General features: G+C 43.3%; 1 protein-coding gene and 1 long non-coding RNA gene across 5 annotated transcripts in view; both read left to right on the top strand.

The window, feature by feature from the left end:
• Nucleotides 1-13796, top strand: part of LOC112640357 (uncharacterized) — a 65682-nt gene extending 51886 nt beyond the window's left edge. For all 3 annotated transcript variants that reach the window (XR_003124001.3, XR_003124002.3, XR_003124000.3), the window contains 2 exons: nt 11256-11317; nt 13198-13796. This is a non-coding gene — a long non-coding RNA (uncharacterized LOC112640357). The remainder of the gene's footprint in view (nt 1-11255; nt 11318-13197) is intronic.
• The window catches only part of SHISA9 (shisa family member 9), a 287792-nt gene that overhangs the window by 157220 nt on the left and 111337 nt on the right, over nt 1-19235 (top strand). The window lies entirely within an intron of this gene.

The following is a 19235-nucleotide window of genomic DNA, read 5'->3' as shown; positions in this document are numbered from 1 at the left end:
ACACATCCACATTTATTTGTTTACGTAGCATCTGTGGCTGATTTGGTGCCATGCTGTCAGTGGTGAGTAATTCTGACAGAGACCCTATGACCCATAAATCTTGAAATATTTACCTTCTGACCCTCAACAGAAAAGTTATAGGTGATGAGACAGTGGGTAAACAAAGCACGCACACACCTCTTCACTAATGTAATGGGACATTCTAGGATGGGGAGATGGGTAACAAACCAAACAGATAAATTTTATAATATATTAGAAAGTGGAGAAAAATAAAACAGGGGTGAGAGACAGGGCATACTGGAGAGGGGATGCATCTGTGATTTTGAATAAGTAGGTTGGCCAGCGCCAGCTTCACTGAGAAGGTGACATTTCAGCCATGACTAGAAGGAGGGAAGGGAATGAGCAGTGAGGTAACGGGCACAATTAGACTTGTGGGACTTTTCCAAGTCCCACTCTGGCTGCTGTGCTGGAGGCTGAGGAAAATCTAGGGGATTGGAGGGCCTGGGGTCTCCACGTGGACCTCTAAGCCTTCCATCCTTGACCTTTTCATGGGAAAAGGCACCTGAAGACAGTGTCAAGAACCTAGACACGGACAGGGGCTGGGTGTGATCCAATGAGAAGCAGGGACTGTAGCAAAGTGAGCACATGGCCCTTTAAGGGATGGCTGCTAGTCAGCTCCTGCCGTTTGTCACTACATGGCAATGTGAGCTCAGTGTCCCCAGAGCTGATTCCTCAAGAGAACTCAGAAATGAAGATTTTAATATCAACTCTTCCAGCCTCTATATGTTTGCTAGTAATTCAGCTTGTCTTTTTAAATACCATGCACAACAAAACATATCTGCAGTACCTTTCCAGCACAAATACAAATATTTCTAGTTTTACCAAAAGTCCACAAAGCTTTGGGCTGTTGGCTTAAAAATTTTTTTTTTTATATTTTCCCAAGTGGGCCGATTGGGACCTGGCATTAGCAAATTGGTGTTTTTAATAATGTGCCCTGATGAATTGTGAATTGAACCAGAATACAGTTAGTACTGAGTGTGTGTGTGGGGGGGGGGACACTGGGCATGCCATGTTGGGTTAGTATAACATGATGCACCGGGACTTGGGTCTGCAAGGCCCTTTTTGGCCTCTAAAACCCCGAGGGTGTAACTAGCACAGTGATGATGGATGCTTGCCTGGTTCATTCATACTCCAGGCCTGACCCTGTGCTCGGGAGTGTCCAAGAGACAAAGATTGCAGGTTGGCTCTTGCCCTCTTGCAGTTTCCACTCTAGGAGAATAGGTAGCACAAATGTCCTTAAATAAAGGGAAACACAGGCTAGCACTGGATTGCAAACTGGAGTCCTCAGATAGACCTGGTCAACATTCATGTTTTGTTTGGGTTGTCCAAGTGTGTGTGTGTGTGTGTGTGTGTGTGTGTGTGTGTGTACATCTGTTTTAAACTAGGTGCTGGCTTTTGAAAATCAAAAGACTTTACAGAAAATTCCAGATTTGGGCTTCTCTTGAAACCCTCGGAGAATCCGGCCTCACCATGCCAAGTTCTGCACCTTGAGGTGCAGTGTGTGCTCACTCCTGGTTCAGGCCCGGTTTACTGGTTTATGTTTCCTGCCTGTCCCCCTCCTCCCTGCAGACTTTATGATTTGAATCTCTTAAAATTGGGGCGACAGATCTGAGTGAGACCCACTTGTGGCTGTGCCTGTTCCCAGGACGCAGTCTCTCACTGTATCTGCCATGACCAGTGACCGGTTGTGATCCCTCCTATTTATTATGCACCCCCAAGCTTCTAGCACGGGGCTCCTGGCTCAGCTTCCATAGGAGCAGCCTTCTAAAGGAACCACCGACAGGCTGAGTGCTGCCATTTTGGTAGAGGTCAGACCCGCCCTGGGTGTCCTCACCTCTGCCTGGTTCCTCTGGCCTCACCTGGTGGCCCAGATGGTCATTTCTCAGAGTGTGGCCATGGTAGCCATTCCTGCCTACTCTGCAATAGGCACAGGAGAGGGAGAGAGGACAGGTTTTCCCTCCATCCCAAATGAGGCCCCCTTCTTGGGCAAGTTGATCACACACCAATGTCAGGTTGCCGCTGGCCCTTGGGAAACATTTCATCCGTGACGCCGTAATTGATTTACCCCCTTTTGTCCTCCCTCCTGACGCCACCCCCCTTTCCTATTTCTCTGCTGCTATGATGCTTCACTGATTCCCCTTTGACGTTTGGGGAGAATTCACTCTCCATGACTTGTTTTGTCCCTGTTAATCCCCAATCAATACATGGCATCCAGTGCAGTCACTGTTCAGGGGGAAATAATGATTATTCTCCCCTGGGCCAAAAGTCGTCTTAATTTACAGAATAAATTGCTAAGTCAAATTTTAGATTTTTTCCTTCTTAAAGAGACAGATCATGGGTTGGCAGAGGGAGACAACAATTCCTCTCTCTATCAATCCCAGTATTTAGTGTGGTCATATAACAATACTCCTTTTAATCTTTAAAAAATGCCTTATTTCTCCTCTGATGGAGGGCCTTTGCTAATTGCCTGAGAGGTGGTTTACTCCTATGGTAACAGGGAAACTGAGGCGAAGAGAGTACATGACTTGTCCAAAGTCATATGACTGATCTAGGTGGCAAAGATAGGATAGGAATGCAAGTGTGGTAGACTCCTAAGCCCACAAGAGACGTGGAGGAAGAGCCCACTGGTACCTCCATTCTCCTGCCTTTCATCTCATCCTTGCCCATCCTCTCGGACAGCCTGTAAACCCCCTTCTCAAAGCTCCTCTTCTGGTCAGAGTATAATGATTTATCTTTCTCTCTCAACTGTGATTAATGGAATTTGGGATACATGTAGGGGGACACAATCATGTGTCTGGGGTGAATTCTTGCCCATTCCAGATCACAGAGTGTCTGTCCTTAATGTTCCACGAGCAGGTGCATGGGAGAAGCAGGGGCTAATGGGAAGGAAGCCAGGGTTGCATCTGCAGAACCAGAAGGGCCTCAGGTGAGAACCAGCTCTGCTCTTGAACACTAGAGCCCAGCCTGTGGGGAAGTTGGAATCACAGGAGCAGGGACTGATCACATTTTTGTGGCTCTTATCACGCACACAAATAGGACTTATACCCATGTAAAGTCTCCCTGTATTATGTCTGAGGGTTGTTGCAGCAGATTCATTGTGTTCTCACCTTTGTGTGCCTGTGTTTTTCTCACAGTGTGTGCCGCTTTTTCTTTTTCCTACTTTGGCCTCATTACTGATGTTTCCTGCTGGAGAAACTCTTGTGGGTACCTCATGCTGCTGGTGTCCTGCATGACCACATCATGGGCTCTGTCTCAGGATGTTCACAAAGGTGCCAACTCTGAATCTTTCAGAGCAGTGAAAGGAAGTCATCTCTCCCCCACTCTGGGATACACTCTACCTTCTGAGCACCGAAGCCATCCGTTTTGGGCTTTGTGCTAAAGTGTCTCATGAAAACGCAGACTTTGGTTTCTCTATTCATATTTTCTCTAGATTGCACCAGGGGCCCTGCACCTGGTTCTTGCTCTCTCCCATCTCCCTCACTCAGGACTGTCCAAGCCTCTTGCTTTCTTCTTCAACCCCCAACCAAGGCCCAATGCATGAGGCTCATGGAAAAGCACTGTCCCAGGGGGCCCAGCTCACCCCTGAGACATGTTGGGATTTCAGTTTGGCTTCAAGCTAGGACATGGTAGTATTTAATAGTATGGGCTTGGGTGGGAATGTAAAATGGTGCATCTGCTTTGGAAGATAGGTTAGCGGTGCCTTAAAAAATTAAAAGTAGACTTACTCTATGACCCGTCAGTTTCACTCCTAGGAACTTACTCAAGAGAAATGAAAACATATGTTCACACAAAGATACAGCTGTGAATATTCAGAAAAGGATTATTCATAACAGCCCCCAAATGGAAACAACCCAAAAGTCTTCAATCAATGAGTAGGTGTACAAGATATGGTAGATCCATATAGTGGAATACAATTCAGCAATAAGAAAGAAATGAAGTGGGTAGCCCAGGTGGCTCAGCAGTTTAGCACAGCCTTCAGCCCAGGGCATGATCCCGGGGTCCCAGGATTGAGTCCCATGTTGGGTTCCCTGCATGGAGCCTGCTTCTCCCTCTGCCTGTGTCTCTGTGCCTCTCTCTCTCTCTCTTTCTCTCTCTCTGTTTCTCTCTGTGTGTGTCTCATGAATAAATAAATAAAATCTTTAAAAAAAAAGAGAAAGGAATGAAGTACTGATAAGTGCTAGCAGATTTGCTTTTGATCCTCAAAAACATGCTAGATGAAGAAAATAAGATGTATTGGCCATGTTGCATGATTCCACATGGAATGTCCAGGAAAGGTAACTCTGTAGAAACAGGAAGTAGATTAGTGGTTACCTAAGGTCAATGGGAGCAAGACTTAACAGAAAATAGGCATGAGGGAAATTTAGGGGTGCTGAAAATGTCTACAACTGGGGGGTGGTAATGATGGACATTCTATAAATTTACTAAAAACATCATGCAACTGTATACATACAATGGGTGAATATCATAATATGTAAATTATATCTCAATAAAACTTTTTAAAAAATGATGTGAGCTCTGATTCTGACAGATCTTGATCTGAGTTCCCACTCTATAGCTTACTGGCTGTGCCATTGCAGATTACTTAATTTAATTGAGCCTCTGTGTCTTTATCCATAAAAAGGGCATAAATGGTACTTCCTAGGGCTGTGGAGAGGATTAAAATTGGTCAAAGCCTGGGATGTGCTTCATCAGGAAAATATAATAACAATAAAAGTCAACATTTATAAAAAGTGAACATTCATACATTCTGTGCTCAGTACAAGTTAATATTTTTATTTGTCTCTCCTTGATGCTGAGATATTTTTCATATTATTAACATTTTTGGAAATGTACCTTAGAAGTACAGCTAGTAAAGTGATTTTATTTCTGTTGTCTTGGAAAGTTTTGGAATGTATGGTGCATCTGCAGATTGAAGGTGTCTGAGGCTGGGGGAGGTGCAACATTATCATCATGGCCCCATTCAGTCCCAGGTGTTCCTGTCTGAACTACATTTCTGGCCAGCAGCCTCCTTCTTCCCTTCTTACCACAACGGGTCTTCCGGGCTCCCTGGGCTCCCAGGCTCCTGCTTCCTATTTTTGCAAAGCTTCTTGTAGAGAGGCTTAGGGGGAGGATGGGCAGGATGTCCCCATGGGGCTTCCCGAAGCCTTCCAATTAGACTGGTGGTGAGGAGACTCTGGAGGAGGGAGGTCTGGGCTCGTGCCAGCAGGACGGCTGTGAGTTTGGGGAGGGAACACAGAGCACAGAAAGGGAGCTGGACTGTCTAAGCAGTCAATTTCATTCTGGGCATGGCCAAGTGCTTGTGCTGTCAGGAAGAATTGAGCTACTCTGCTGAGGAAAACTGCCAGGGGCTGAGAAACTGCATCCCTACAGGCTCTCTGGCTCCTCTTGGGCTTCCCGAAACCTTGGCACTGCCCAGTGGGAGATGCAGAGCTTCAGGGTTGGAAAACACTGGACTGGCTGACATTGAGAGTGCCATCTTGGATGATACTTGCATTCAAAGTCTTCATCATTTGGCTTCTACTACGTATCTCACCCGAGGCTTGAGTCCTCTGAATATCCTGGATTCCCTATTTCTATAGGACCTGCCCTCCCTCTGCCTCCTTGTCTTTGTCCCTGCAGCTCTACTTCCCCTTATTTTTTGCAGATGAGGATATTGGGCCTGAGAGGTCAAGAAACTTGTTCAAGGTTACACAGCTAGGAAGTGGCAGAGCTGAAATTAGAACCCGAGTTTTGAGGATTCAAGAACTCTTGGCTACTAAGCTGAAATTAGAACCCAAGTTTTGAGGATTCAAGAACTCTTGGCTACAAATTTTGGTGTGAATTATAGCACACGTTATCATATTATATCATAATGTTAGGCTGGCACATCTGTCTCCCATCTGCATGGATTGCATATTTTCTACCTCTGTATCTTCTGGGCCCAGGTTAGGAGCAAGCTTGGCTTCTGCCACTTACCAACTCTGTGGCTTTGGGTGACTCATTTAAGCTTTGTGAGCCTCGGTTAATAATACCTACCCAGGCTATTTGTGAAGATTTGATGAGATGGTGTATACATGGTACCTTGTGCTAACTAGGTGGGGCAATTTTGTTTGCCTCGGGGCACCACTCAGTTCAGACGGGGTTTACTTTAATCTCTAGCTCCAGGGACAGTGACAGACCTCTGGCTGGCCTGGCCAGAGTGCAAGGTCACAGGGTACCCTGGCCACAGGGATTGATTTAAAGGTAGACATGTGATCTGGATGGGCCAATCCACGACTTCTCTGGGACCTTGGCTAGAGATAGCAGAAAGAGACACATTCCATCCTTCTGAGATGGTGGTTGCTAAGGGCTATATAAGCTGTGAGGTGTTGCTTTCACCGGGCAGGATAGCACTTTCCTGAGAGCCCAGAGGAAGCAGAACCAATAGGGGAGTGAAAGAGATAGTTCTGGTCATATTGTTTGAATTTCTGGATCTAGTCATATCTGGACTTCTCTAGCTTCATGAACCAATAAATTCTCTCTTTGGATTGAATTAACTTATGTTGGTTTTTGTCACTTGAAAGTGAAATTGTGCTTCACATGGTAGGCATTTGAAAGGGGCAAGTCTTATTTTTATTTAAATGTTTAGTGCATGAGGGAGTGAATGAAATAATATGTGCATATAAAATGCTCAGAGTTGAACTTCAAATTTATTTATTTTTTAAAGATTTTTATTTATTTATTCATGAGAGACATGGAAAGAGAGGCAGAGACACAGGCAGAGGGAGAAGCAGGCTCCCTGTGGGGACCCCAATGTGGGACTTGATCCCAGGATCCCGGGATCAGTCCTGAGCCAAAGGCAGATGCTCAATGACTGAGTAACCCAGGCATCCTGAACTTCAGATTTAGCAAAGATCACATAATTCGGCAGGCAAGATAAAGCCAGGTGACAGGATCCTGAATTCATAGGGCAGAAGGTTCTTCAGTGGAATACAGGACATTGAGATTTAGCTCTTTTCTTGTATGAAAGCCAGTGGGGAAAATGATGGCAGCCAGTGGGGGCCAGATGATGATGAAGAATCTTAAATTTCATGATGTTGTGTTGGAGGATAAGTGGTGGATGGTGAAATCAAAGGCCAGTAGGTCATATGAAACAGGAACCACTGCCAGAGGACAGTGCTGGTGGGTATGAGGCATAGCTAGTCCTTAATCTTGAGTCACCATAAAACAGGTTGGGGAGGGGTGGTGTGGGTAGGGGTCAAATCTGGCCTAGTAGCCCTACCCATAGTAAGTGCTCTACACTTAAGCTGGTTTGATTTGATTTTTTTTCTTTCTGTAAGGAACTGAACTTGTTGGCTATATTTATGTTACCCCGAGTTTCATTTATTCAAATCATTCATTCAGCAGATATTTATTTATTTATTTATTTATTTTTTAATTCATTTATTCATGAGAGACACAGAGAGAGACACAGGTAGAGGGAGAAGCAATCTCCACGCAGGGCTCCGGGACTCCAGGATCAAGCTCCAGGCTGAAGGCAGGTGCCAAACTGCTGAGCCACCCAGGGGTCCCCCATTCAGCAGATATTTATAAGCCAAGTGCTGCACTAGGCACTTGGGATCACCTGGTACAAAAAAAGAGAGAGTCCCAGACTTCTTAGAGTACATTTCTCATGGATCGTGTGTGTGATATGTTAGGTGGTGATCAGAGCTAAGGAGAAAGGACATTCGGGCGGGGGACGGGGAGACAGGGAATGGGGGAGCAGGTGCTGCTTAGGGAGGTTGGGCAAGAAAAGTTGATGAGGCATTCTGCCTTAAGTTCAAGGCGCATGGGAAGATATCTTTATTAATCATTGGGAAGTTGTTTATAATGTATCACTAAATGGGAAAAAAAGTCAGCATAGGAACTTACAAAACAGATTGCACTAGAGTGGGATTGCTTTTGCCACTGGGGAAAATCTTGAATCTGAGCCAATCTTTTCTTTTTTTGGTTTGTTTGTTTGTTTGTTTTTTCCTTAAGCAACTTTGGTATTTTTTTCATGATTTGAAAGGACTCGCATCGCAAATGATTCTAACACAAGAAAATATCATGAGACCGGCTGGGGGTGGGGGTAGGGGGAGGAGAACAGCTACTAACTACTTTCCTATCTTCCTCCAAAAATGCCACGTCCTGAATTGACTAAAACCTCCCACAGTGCTCTGAAACGGGACAGGCAAGACTGATGTCCTCCCAGCCGTGACAGGCATGTGTGCGATGATTCGGAGGGTGGGTGTGCAGGGGCACATTTTGACCTGGCTCTCCTGGATCCACAGACATTTAATGTTTACAAACTTGTCAGGGTCTAAAAATCAAATAATTATTTTATTTGTTTGTTTATTTGTTTGTTGAGTTTCCAGGTATTGTGAGCATCAGACACCCATGTCCCTCACTTCTTACTCAGTCTCCTCTCAGGGCTAGAGGGATGGTGGCAGCCTCAAAACAAGGTCTGATGCATGCATCCTTCAGTAATTTAGAAAATCTGAATGTTTGATGATGAAAACAACCCCAACCTTATGGAGGTATAATATTCAACCATTTTAAGTGTACAATTCCAGGGATTTTTAGTAAATTTCCTGGGTTGTGCAACTATCACCGCTTACCCAATTTCAGAACATTGTCATCACCCCAATGACATCCTTGTTCTTGTGCCCATTCCCACCACCAGGCAATACCAATCTATGTTCTGCTTTTATAAATTTGCCTGTTCTGGCTATGCAATATCAGTGGAAGCACACAATATGTGACCCTTGGTGCTTGTTGCACATAGCATACTGTTTCTGAGGTTCATCTGTGTTGTAGGTGGCATTGAGATTTCATTTCTTTCTTTTTAAAAAAAAAGATTTTATTTATTTATTTGACAGAGAGTGAAAGAGAGAGAGAGAGAGAGAGAGAGCCAGAGACCACAAGCAAGGGGAGCAGCAGAAGGAGAGGGAGAAGCAGACTCTCCGCTGAGCAGGGAGCCCCATGCAGGATTCGATCCCAGGACCCCAGGATCATGACCTGAGCCAAAGGCAGCCACTTAACTGACTGAGCCACCTAGGCACCCCAAGATTTTATTTCCTTTTATTGCTGAAGAATGTGCCGTTACATGGGAAGACCACTCCATGCATTCACTTGGGCTCTTTCCATTTGGGAAATATTATGAATAATGCTGCTGTGAATGTTCTCCCACAAGTCTGGGTGGATGTGAGTTTTCATCTGTCTTGGGTAGATATCAAGGTGTGCAACTGTCAGGTCACATAGGAAGAGAATATTGAAGTTTTCAAGAAACTCATACTTAGTCTTAAAATGTGTTAAAAAAAATAGTGTTAAAATGCCCTCCCAGCCATATCCCAAAGGGCTGAGAGTCCTCGGTGGCCCTGGCTGCTCTCTACATGTGACTACCCCAGGGCCTCAGTGGGATTTTCAGGACCTTCTGCCACCAGCCAGAGTAGATCCTTGCCCCCTGACCCCAGCCACTTCTGTATGTAGTGCCTTCCCAATCCCGAGGAAGACAGAGCCCGAGGAGGGCAGTGGCTGTCTGAACTGGGCTTTCTCCCCACACCAGACCAGCATGGTCCTGTGAAAGCAGCTGCAGTGTCTTCCTGCCGCAGAGCGCTTTTCATGCAGGAGACAAAAGAGATGAATATTATGCCAGAAAGGTGAAGCTCGGGAACTGGGATGAAAAGCAGGCATCACGGGCTCCACATTTCTCTGGGAGGAATTAGCTGCATTTGAGGAGCTGTCCCTTTGCAGCTTTGATGGCTAGTTGGGTCTGTGTCAACAGAGGGAGGGACACTGGAGCTGTAGCACAAATCCAGGGTCTCTGGAGACTTGGAGATGGCCTCCTGAGAGTGTGACAGGTCAGGGAGGCCAGTCAGGCAGCTGAGCCTGTGAGGGGGAGCTGGTGATCAGAGAGTCACACGTGGTCTTGCCCATCCTGTGGGGATCTGGGGAATTTGGGCTCAAATGGATGGTGCCCAGCTAAACCTTTGTACATCCAGGAGGCAAGAGGTCTGCATAAGTGGAACAGATACCCACATTACCGATCTCCTTAGTAGTAACTGATTTCTCCCCTAATGGGGCTGAAGGTGATTTAAAAAAAATACTCAAAACAAGATTCCCAAGATTTCATTGTTTGTTGTTGAGCAAGTGCTGTTAAGAAGGTGGTCTCAGACATCAGATTTGTTCTACAAGATCACCAGATAATTTATTGAACCTCTCTGTGCCTCAGTTTCTTCATCTATAAAATGGGACTGAAAATAATACCTCCCAGTGTTGAGGATTAGCTAAGATTATTTTTGTACAGCCCTGAGCAAAGTGGTGGATACATAGAAAGACAAGAGTAAACATGAACTGTCATTACTATTATTTTTAAATTCATGCTTTATGTATCATGAAGGTGGTTTTCTATTTTAAGCCTCTTTCCTACCGGATAGGTGAAATGGAATCTTGTTCTATTCCAAGAAACCCCTATGTGATTCAGTCTTGCCTCTCCTCAAAGATTTTGATTCTGTAAATGTAACAGGATTGTATGTGAAGCAGGTAGGGAGAGTATGATCTTCCCTTCCTGACCCCACTGGGCCCATTGGTCTTCAGTTATCGTCCGTCCAAGCTGATATCTACGGAGGCCCATTTTTATCTTGTATTTGCACTTTTAGGAGAGGTTAGGAAACTTGCCTAAAGACACACAGCTGAGAAATAGAGCCAAGAGGCAACACCAGGTGTGTCTGACTTCAGGGACTTGCTCTTTACTGTTTGTCTTCCAAACATGACCCCAAAGGCCTCTTTACCTTAAGTCCAGATAGTCTCATCATTCAAAAAAAAAAAAAAAAAAAAAGGAGAAAAGGGTTTTTTGAGGAATTGGACTGTGATCGCCCTGTGACGGAGCAGAGAGAGCCTTGAGGACTCACTTGAGTCGTCCACCAAATAAAGCTTTTTATTAAGTTTGGAAAGCAATCTGGTATCTCAGTTAATGAAATATATTCAGTACATAGCTATTGAGTTGAAGGTAGTGGGGAGGGGGAAGAGAAGGAAAACACAGGGAAGAAAGCAAGATTAAAAATAAAGGAAGGTTGGGAAGGAGGAGGGGAGGAAGGTGAGCAAAGGTTTTGGTCTTCTTTCACAAGGCATACCTTTGAAATATATTAAATTTATGAGACTTCACCGGGTTATGCCTCAGCATCTCCACCAGATCATTTTCCAAATTTGTATTCTAGGCCTGGACCCCGTACCCAGTGAGTTGGAATCCCTGGGGTCAGTCCTGGGCAGGTAAACACAGGTGAGTCTGAACTATAACTCTTATCAAAAACTGTGAGTTTGTAGTTTTCTGATTTTGTTTTGTCTTGTTTTGTTTGGTTGTTTTTCAGCAAATTTAGGATTGATTGAGGTTTTGCAGATGATTTGTTCTGGTTTGTGGGTCTGGGTTGGTTGTGGCTCTGTGTCTTATTTAATAAAGACACTTCGCAGTGATTTCCAGGTCAGAGGAGGTGCTCAGTGATGTGCCTACTAGAGACCATTAAAAGGCACCGCTGGGTCCCCACTCCACTTGCCTTCATGAGGGCCGAGGAATGTGTGAGGTTGACCATTTCCCTTTAACCAAACCCTATGTCACTTGGAACCAGAGTCTTTTTGCACATTTTTTACTTTTTAAAAAAAGACTTTATTTATTTATTCATGAGAGACACAGAGAGAGGCAGAGATACAGGCAGAGGGAGAAGCAGGCTCCCTGTGGGGAGCCTGATCTGGGACTCGATCCCAGGACCCCAGGATCACTCCCTGAGTGATCACTTCCTGATTTTTAGGATAAAGATTCTCAGGTCACATTGACCTGAGTCAAAAGAGTTTTCACTGGTTGTAGTGATGGTGATGTGGCAGTTCCCGAGGGACCGGTAGGACCGCATCTCCTGTGTGTTTGTTTAAGGGGGTTCACCCAGCCTGTTCACATTAGGTTAGGGTTAGCGTGATCTGTTTTTCCAGGCAGCACCTATCTTGACCTAGCTGGTGGTTGCCTGATTTGAATTTCCTATCACTCAGATTAGAGGAGGATCATCCTTGCTGACTTAATTGGCTGCCTTCAGGACTTATAGCTGTCACCCATCGGACAGGAATAGATATTGAAACCTTGGGAAAATTGTCTTGCCCGAGAGGCTCATTACCGCATCCAATACAAAGGAATTTGGGCAGGGAGGTCAGAGTTAATATGATTAATATTCAGTTGCTGCAGAGACCTAGCCAAGGAATTGAGAATGTCCTGAAAATTACTGGCTCATTTGTTTGCATTCTCTGGCTGTGTTCTTGGAACCCATGGAGTAGGAAGGGCTGAACATAGTGAAAACTGGGAAGAGGCCCAGGCCAGTATCTTAGGGATAAAAAGAGTTTTGTGGTCATAGCCAAGAGGTCATTTGATCTGACTCCTAGTCAATGTAGGCTCTACCCTAAACTACCTAGTAGGGGTCATTTGTTTGTTCGTTCATTCATTCATTCATTTATTCATTCATTCATTCAGCACATACTTACCTAGGACCTACTATAAGCCTGGAATTGTGCCTGGAAATTTTTTAGAGATTACCTGTGTTGGTTAAAATGTTCCTAGAAATAAGTGACTGTTGTTCCCAGAGCACAGAGATGTGACAATTTAGCAAAGTCATAATATTGAAGTCTTCCCCACTCCCAAATTTTTGCTTCTTCAATTATAATTTTTATTTCAAAGAAATTAAAAATGATACAGAAAAATACAAAGAATGAGGTAACAATCACCCAGTCTTCTACTACCCAGAATCCACAATAGATAACATTTGGCCCTGTTTCTTCAGATAGATCAAGATAGGTACTGTATGGAAAAACAGATCACTCTAACCCTAACCTAATGTGAGCAGGCTGGGTGAACCCCCTTACACACACACACACACACACACACACACACACACACACATATCAGAACCAACTTTTTTGGCATCAAAACCAATAAGTCACAGATCATGTTGAAATTGCCCCTTCCCTTGCACCATATGTAAAGTTAAGAGTCATCGATTTTATGTGTTTCCTTTTTATAGCTAATCCAAGTAACTTTTAAATGTTTAAAAATGATTTGTTTTTAACTGTGTTAAAATTTTCATAACATAAAATTTACCATTTTACCTTTTTTTTTTTTTTTTTGAGGTGGGGAGTGGGGGAGCAGAGGGAGAAGGGAGAGAGAGAATCTCAAGCAAAGTCTACACTCAGCTCAGAGCCTGACTTGGGGCTTGATCTCATGACCCTGACATCATGACCTGAGCCGGAATCAAGAATTGGACACTTAACCGACTGAGCCACCAAGGTGTCCCCCATTTTGCCATTGTTAAGTGTACAGTTTTGTGGCATGGATTGTGCAACCAATACTACCATCCATCTCCAGAATTCTTTTCATCTTGCAAGACTTAAACTCTGTACCCATTAAATACTAACTCGCCAATCCCTTCCACCCTAGCCCTCAACAACTACCATTTTACTTTCAATCTCTATAAATTTGACTACTCTTGGTACCTCATAAAAGTAGGTTCATACAATATTTGCCCTTTTGTGAATGATTTATTTCACTTAGCATAATGTCCTCAAGGGTCAACCATGTTGTAGCATGTGTCAGAATGCCCTTCCTTTCAAAGGCTGAGTAAGTACTCTGTTGTATGTATATACACATTGTGTTTATCCATTCATCTATCCATGAATACTTGGATTGCTTCTACTTTTTGGTCATTGTGAATAAAGTGGCTATGAACATGGGTGCTCAAATAACTGGTTGAGTCTCTGTTTTCAGTTCTTTTGGGAATATACCCAGAAGTGAAATTGCACAATTTCATATGATAATTCTATGGTGAATTTTTTGAGGAACCACCATACTGTTTTCCGTAGTAACATTTTATATTCCCACCAGCAATGCCCGAAGTTCCCATTTCTCCACATCCTCACCAATACTTGTTATTTTCTGTTTTTGTTTCCTATCTTTTTTTTTTTTATAGTATCCATTCTAATGGGTGTGAGATGGTATCTTGGTGTGGTTTAGATTTGTGTTTTGCTGATGATGAGTTATGTTGAGCATCTTTTCAGGTGCGTATTGGCCACTGTATATATTAGGAAAAAAATGAATATGCAAGTCTTTTTCTTATTTTTTGATTTGGTGATTCATTTTTTTAGTGTTGACTTTAGGAGTCCTTTATATATTCTGGGTATCAATCTCTTGCTAAATATATAATTTGAAAATATTTTCTCCCATTCAGTGGCTTGCCATTTCACTCTGTTGACTGTGTCCTTTGATGCACAAAAATTTTGATGTTGATGTAGTTCTGTTTGTCTATTTTCTTTTGTCATCTGTGCTTTTGGTATCATATCTGTGAGATTACTGATAGATCCAAGGCCGTGAAGTTTTTTACACATGTTGTTTTTTAAGAGTGATACCTGGAACTCTTACAAATAGGTCCTTTTTAATTTTTACATATAGATTTATGTTTTGATAAATAATATATGGCATTTTATGTTTTAATTTTTGTGTACCATGTCATATTTTACATGGCATCCTGCATCTTATTTTTCCCCCTCACTCGACATTATGTTTTGGGGCTTTATATACATTACTGTCTAGCTAGATATTATAGCTAGCTCCATCCATCCACTCATCCACCCATCATCCAGCCAGCCAGCTATTCCTGTCTCTATTTATCTATCTATCTATCTATCTATCTATCTATCTATCTATCTACTTATCTACCTCCCTACCTCCCTACCTACCTATTATCTATTGTCTTTCTCTGCCACCTTGTCTTTCATCATCATCAACATCATCATTTGTGTGTCTATTTACTTATTCATCTCTCTGGCTGGCTGTCTAGCTATTTTACATCTATTCTATGTCACTCACTCATTTTTCTTGCCTCATCATGTAGCAGGGGTGATACTCAAAATATTTAACAACCCATATGCTCCAGGCACCAAATAATAAAAACCTTGTAATGATACAATCAGACTAAATTTGGCTATGAATAACTGGCAGATCTATCATACTGGTTCACACCAGCTGACCAATAGTCCTGGCTTGTAAGCACCTGCATTTGTAAACCGTACATTAGCAATATTTGCAGTTCCTTCCAATGTTGACATTCTTATGAACAAAATCCTCTGACTTTCTTCCTTGGGAACACTTTCGTTTTGACTACTGACTCTCTCACCTCATCTCTCCTTGTAGAAATCTAAGTGGCCTCTTTGGCCTATTTCAATTAGCACCCTCTGCCTGGATAACTCTTGGATCTCTAAGACAAATTTTTGCTTTGAGTTTCCATTCTGTCTTATAATTGGGGTTGTATTTGTAGCATTGTCTGTAAGTTCCTTCAACCTGGTGGTATACCTTACTGATCCATCTGACTTCATTTTACATCCACCTCTCACTTGAACATGCATGTCAGCTGATCCCTGGGATATTCCACAGACCCTTGTTAGGTTGGCAAGGAATCAGTGGTGGAATCTACTTGCCATGGGGCATTAGAAGTGAGTCTGAGACAACATGAAGATGTGAAGTTTACAAGTTCTCAGTCATAGGAGATTCCCAAGATATTCTTGGCTCTGATGGCCCTTGGCTCTGAGAGTGCTTGCCAGAGCAATGTGGTTTTTGGTATGGCACAGTGCCATTGCTGAAGGTATCAGGTAGGAACTGAAGTCCCAGAAGTAAAAAAGTGCTTTGAGAAGGTAGAGCCAAGATGCTGTTTGACAGCCAGAGCAGTGAGCAGAGTGTTGGCTTTGCAGCTGGACACTCCCCTCTCTGAGCCTATGTCTAGAAAAGTCTTGAACCCAGTCATCCCTGGCACATGGTAGGCACTCAGTAAATATTTGCTGAGATGTGAATGAATGGAGCCAGATAGCCCTGTGTTCAGATCCTGACTCTGGTGCCAGGTACTACCTGTGGTTACAGTACTATGTACCTTCATGGTTGTTGGACAGAGGAGGTATCATGGACATGTCGTGCTTATCACCACTATAGACACAAAGTGCATGTGCATCAAACACGTTACACTTAATATAGGTTGGGCATTTGTGTAAGTTAGGGACAAGTCCTCAGGAGATGGACATGTGTATTTGTCCCAATGTTATTTCAATTGTGACACTGGGAAAGGTTTTGTTGTTTCTGCTATTTATTTGTGTTTAAACCCCCTCAGGTTCACTTTTGTAGAGTGGGTGTGCATTAATACTGCAGAGGTCTTTGGATACCTCCTATGAGATTTGTAGTGTGGGCTGGAGAGTGGCCATCAAGAAGATATAGCCAGGTCCTAATGCCCAGAACCTATGAATATAAACTTATATGGGGGGAGAAAAAGGTCTTTGCGTGTGTGTTAAAGTGAAGGTCCTTGAGATTAGGAGATCATCCTGGATTATCTGCATGAGTCCTACCTCCAGAGGCAAGTGTCCTTGGAAGATGACACACAGAGGAGGCAGTGTGAGCATAGAGGGGAGATCCTGGAGGCACAAAGGCTGCAAGAGGCAGGGGCAGATCCTTCCCTAGAGCTTCTGAAGGGGAGCAGGCCTGGAGCCACTTTGATTTCACACTGCTAGCATTTAGCGAGAGAATGAATTTCTGTTGTTCTAAGGCACCAGGATTGTAGTAATTTGTTACAGCAGCCACTGGAAACTAATAAAAGTGGTTTCTATGCTAAATTCTGGTTATGCAAGCACCTTTCGCATATTGCAGGCACTTATTGAAATGCCCTTAAAAAGTTACAGTAGAGTGCTGGGATGTGACACAGATACCAACAGCTCCACCAATGCAGCAGGTTGACCAGGGGGAAGCCCAGGAAGGTCAACTAACCCAGCAGCCAGGGATGTGTCTGGGAGTCTTTCCTGGAGTTTATCTAAGCTGTGCCCCCAAAATCAAAGAGGGGTCAGCTCGACAGGGATGTGGGAGGGCATTTCAGGAGAGGGAGGCACATACAGGGGCATAAGACAACAAAAACAGGCAATAATTCTTGTCTCCCTGACTCTGTGGGGAAGGCCGGATAGCCGTCTGGAGCATTGCTTCTCCAACATTGAAGTGCACCCGGATCACCTCTGGGATCTGATTACCATGCAGAGGACTCTGATTCAGTAGCGTCAGGGTGGATTCAGAGATCCTGCTTTTCTTAGGAGCTCCTAGAGGATGCCAGTGCTGCTGGTGTGCAGACCACACTTGGAGGCAAAAAGCGTTAGTATTCTGAAGTTCAGAGCACTTTTGCCTCTTCCTTACCATAGCGGAACCTCCCCTGGACATAGCCAGGCCGTGATGCCAGAAATCTTGTAGAGGACAGGGACTTTGTCCAAGGTCACACAGCCTCAAAGGGTTATCTTTGATTTTAGAACCTAGGTTTTCTGACTTGGAATGCAGTGCTCTTTTAAATAAGGCATCACACAGCTTCTTAGGACATACAAATGAAAGCCAGATTTGGATTTTGATCCAGCCTGAGAGGCTTTTTTTTTTTTTCATATGTAACTTGCATGCTTATTATCAATTCTGTCTTCATTCTTCGGTGGTGATGCTCTTGTTCTTTATTATAAATTGGTAGTGCTTCCTTGCATTAGCCACACACTGGAATCCCATACAGAGCTTTAACAAATTCGACTGCCTGGCTCCTGCTTGGGGGATGGATTTATTTGCTCTAGCATGTGGCTTAGGCATCAGGATTTTAAAAACTATTCACAGGTATTCTAATGAAAACCCAAGGTTGGGAATCACTGATCTAGTTTTTTGGCCTTGGTTTTTTCCTCCCTTCCTCTAACTTCCATGATTTCTGGTTTTTTGTTTGTTTGTTTGTTTTTTAAAATTCTTCCACTGGTCACTGTATACTTTTAACTAGTACAGTCATTTCTTTTTCTTCATTTGTCAGCAATGAAATCTGAAGTGTAATCTTTTAATTCATTACTGTGAAAAACGTTTGAGAGAAATGTGGACATTCACTCCCACATGCCTCTTCCCATTATCCCTGTTCCAACTTAATTAGTAAGCTCTGGTGTGTGTATATGTGGCTTGTGGGCTTCTTTCACTTTTGTTGGTAGCATTTATGTTTTATTATTTGACTTATCCTTCAAGACTTGTAAGATTCACATCCTTTTCCCAAGGCTGCTCAGTTCTTTTAGTTCTGCATTTCATTGGTTTCGTTTGTTAAAACACTTTGAAGAAGCTGGAAGGGCTAGAAGAATGGAAACAAAATTGTTGTGTTTTTGATAGTGATGAATAGTAATAATAACCACATGTACCCTGTCTTACATGGAAGTCATGACATCTTACTAATCAGGACCAATGAGGGAGCAGGTGCCAGGCGTTTAAGGGGCATTAGTTCAGCTGGTTGTTTTTTTCTGAAAAACAAACAAGTTTTGTTTTGTTTTGCATCAATGTTTATAGTGGAGATTGGTTTTCTTGTGTGGATTTTGTTCAGAAAGGCAGATTGGGTTGAATTCATTCCTTATGGCCTCTGTCCAGTCTTGGTACCAAGATCGTACTAGTGGAATAACGTGATTGGAGGTAGCTCACATCTTTCCTATGCTCCAGAAGAGTCTGATTAAAATGGGAATTTTCTATTTCTCAAAGGTCTGCTACCATTTGGCTGTAAAATAATTGGGTTAGTGCCTCTTTGTGAGTTTTTTTTTTACCCTGGCCTTTATTTTGAAATTTTGAAAAATGTTCAACTTACAGAAAAATTGAAAGAGAGTACCACAGAAATGACTTCAATTTTTATATGGCTTTTGGCCTACTGTGGTTTTCTGCTTTCTCTTGGGTCAGTTGGGTAATGTAAATTTTGATTGAAAAGTTGACCATTTTCACTAGATTTCTAAGTTAGGGTGAAACTTTTAAATAATATTCTCTTATTTTTCTAATCTCAGCTGTATCTGTGGTTATAACAACTTCATCGTTTCTGACAGCTTTTATGTTACCCCTAATCCTCATAACGAGTTTGTGAGGCAGATACCACATATCACCTGTATTTTACAGATAAGAACATTGAGATTGAGAGGAATTCACTGGCTTCTCAGGGCCCGACAGCTAGTGAGCGAGAGGGCCGGGTTCTCGCTAGAGCTTTATAGCTCAGAGTCTGGCTTGCATCAGCTGTGTCTTCACGGCCTGCTCTCCGACCGCACTCTGAGGAGCAGGGCCTGAAGTATTCTGAAGGTTACAGCGCATTTGCCCATCCCTTACTACATGTGAGCCT

Source organism: Canis lupus, chromosome 6 (genome assembly GCF_003254725.2).
Source record: "Canis lupus dingo isolate Sandy chromosome 6, ASM325472v2, whole genome shotgun sequence".
Classification (NCBI taxonomy): domain Eukaryota; kingdom Metazoa; phylum Chordata; class Mammalia; order Carnivora; family Canidae; genus Canis; species Canis lupus.
This window is presented reverse-complemented; position numbering and strand designations above follow the sequence as displayed.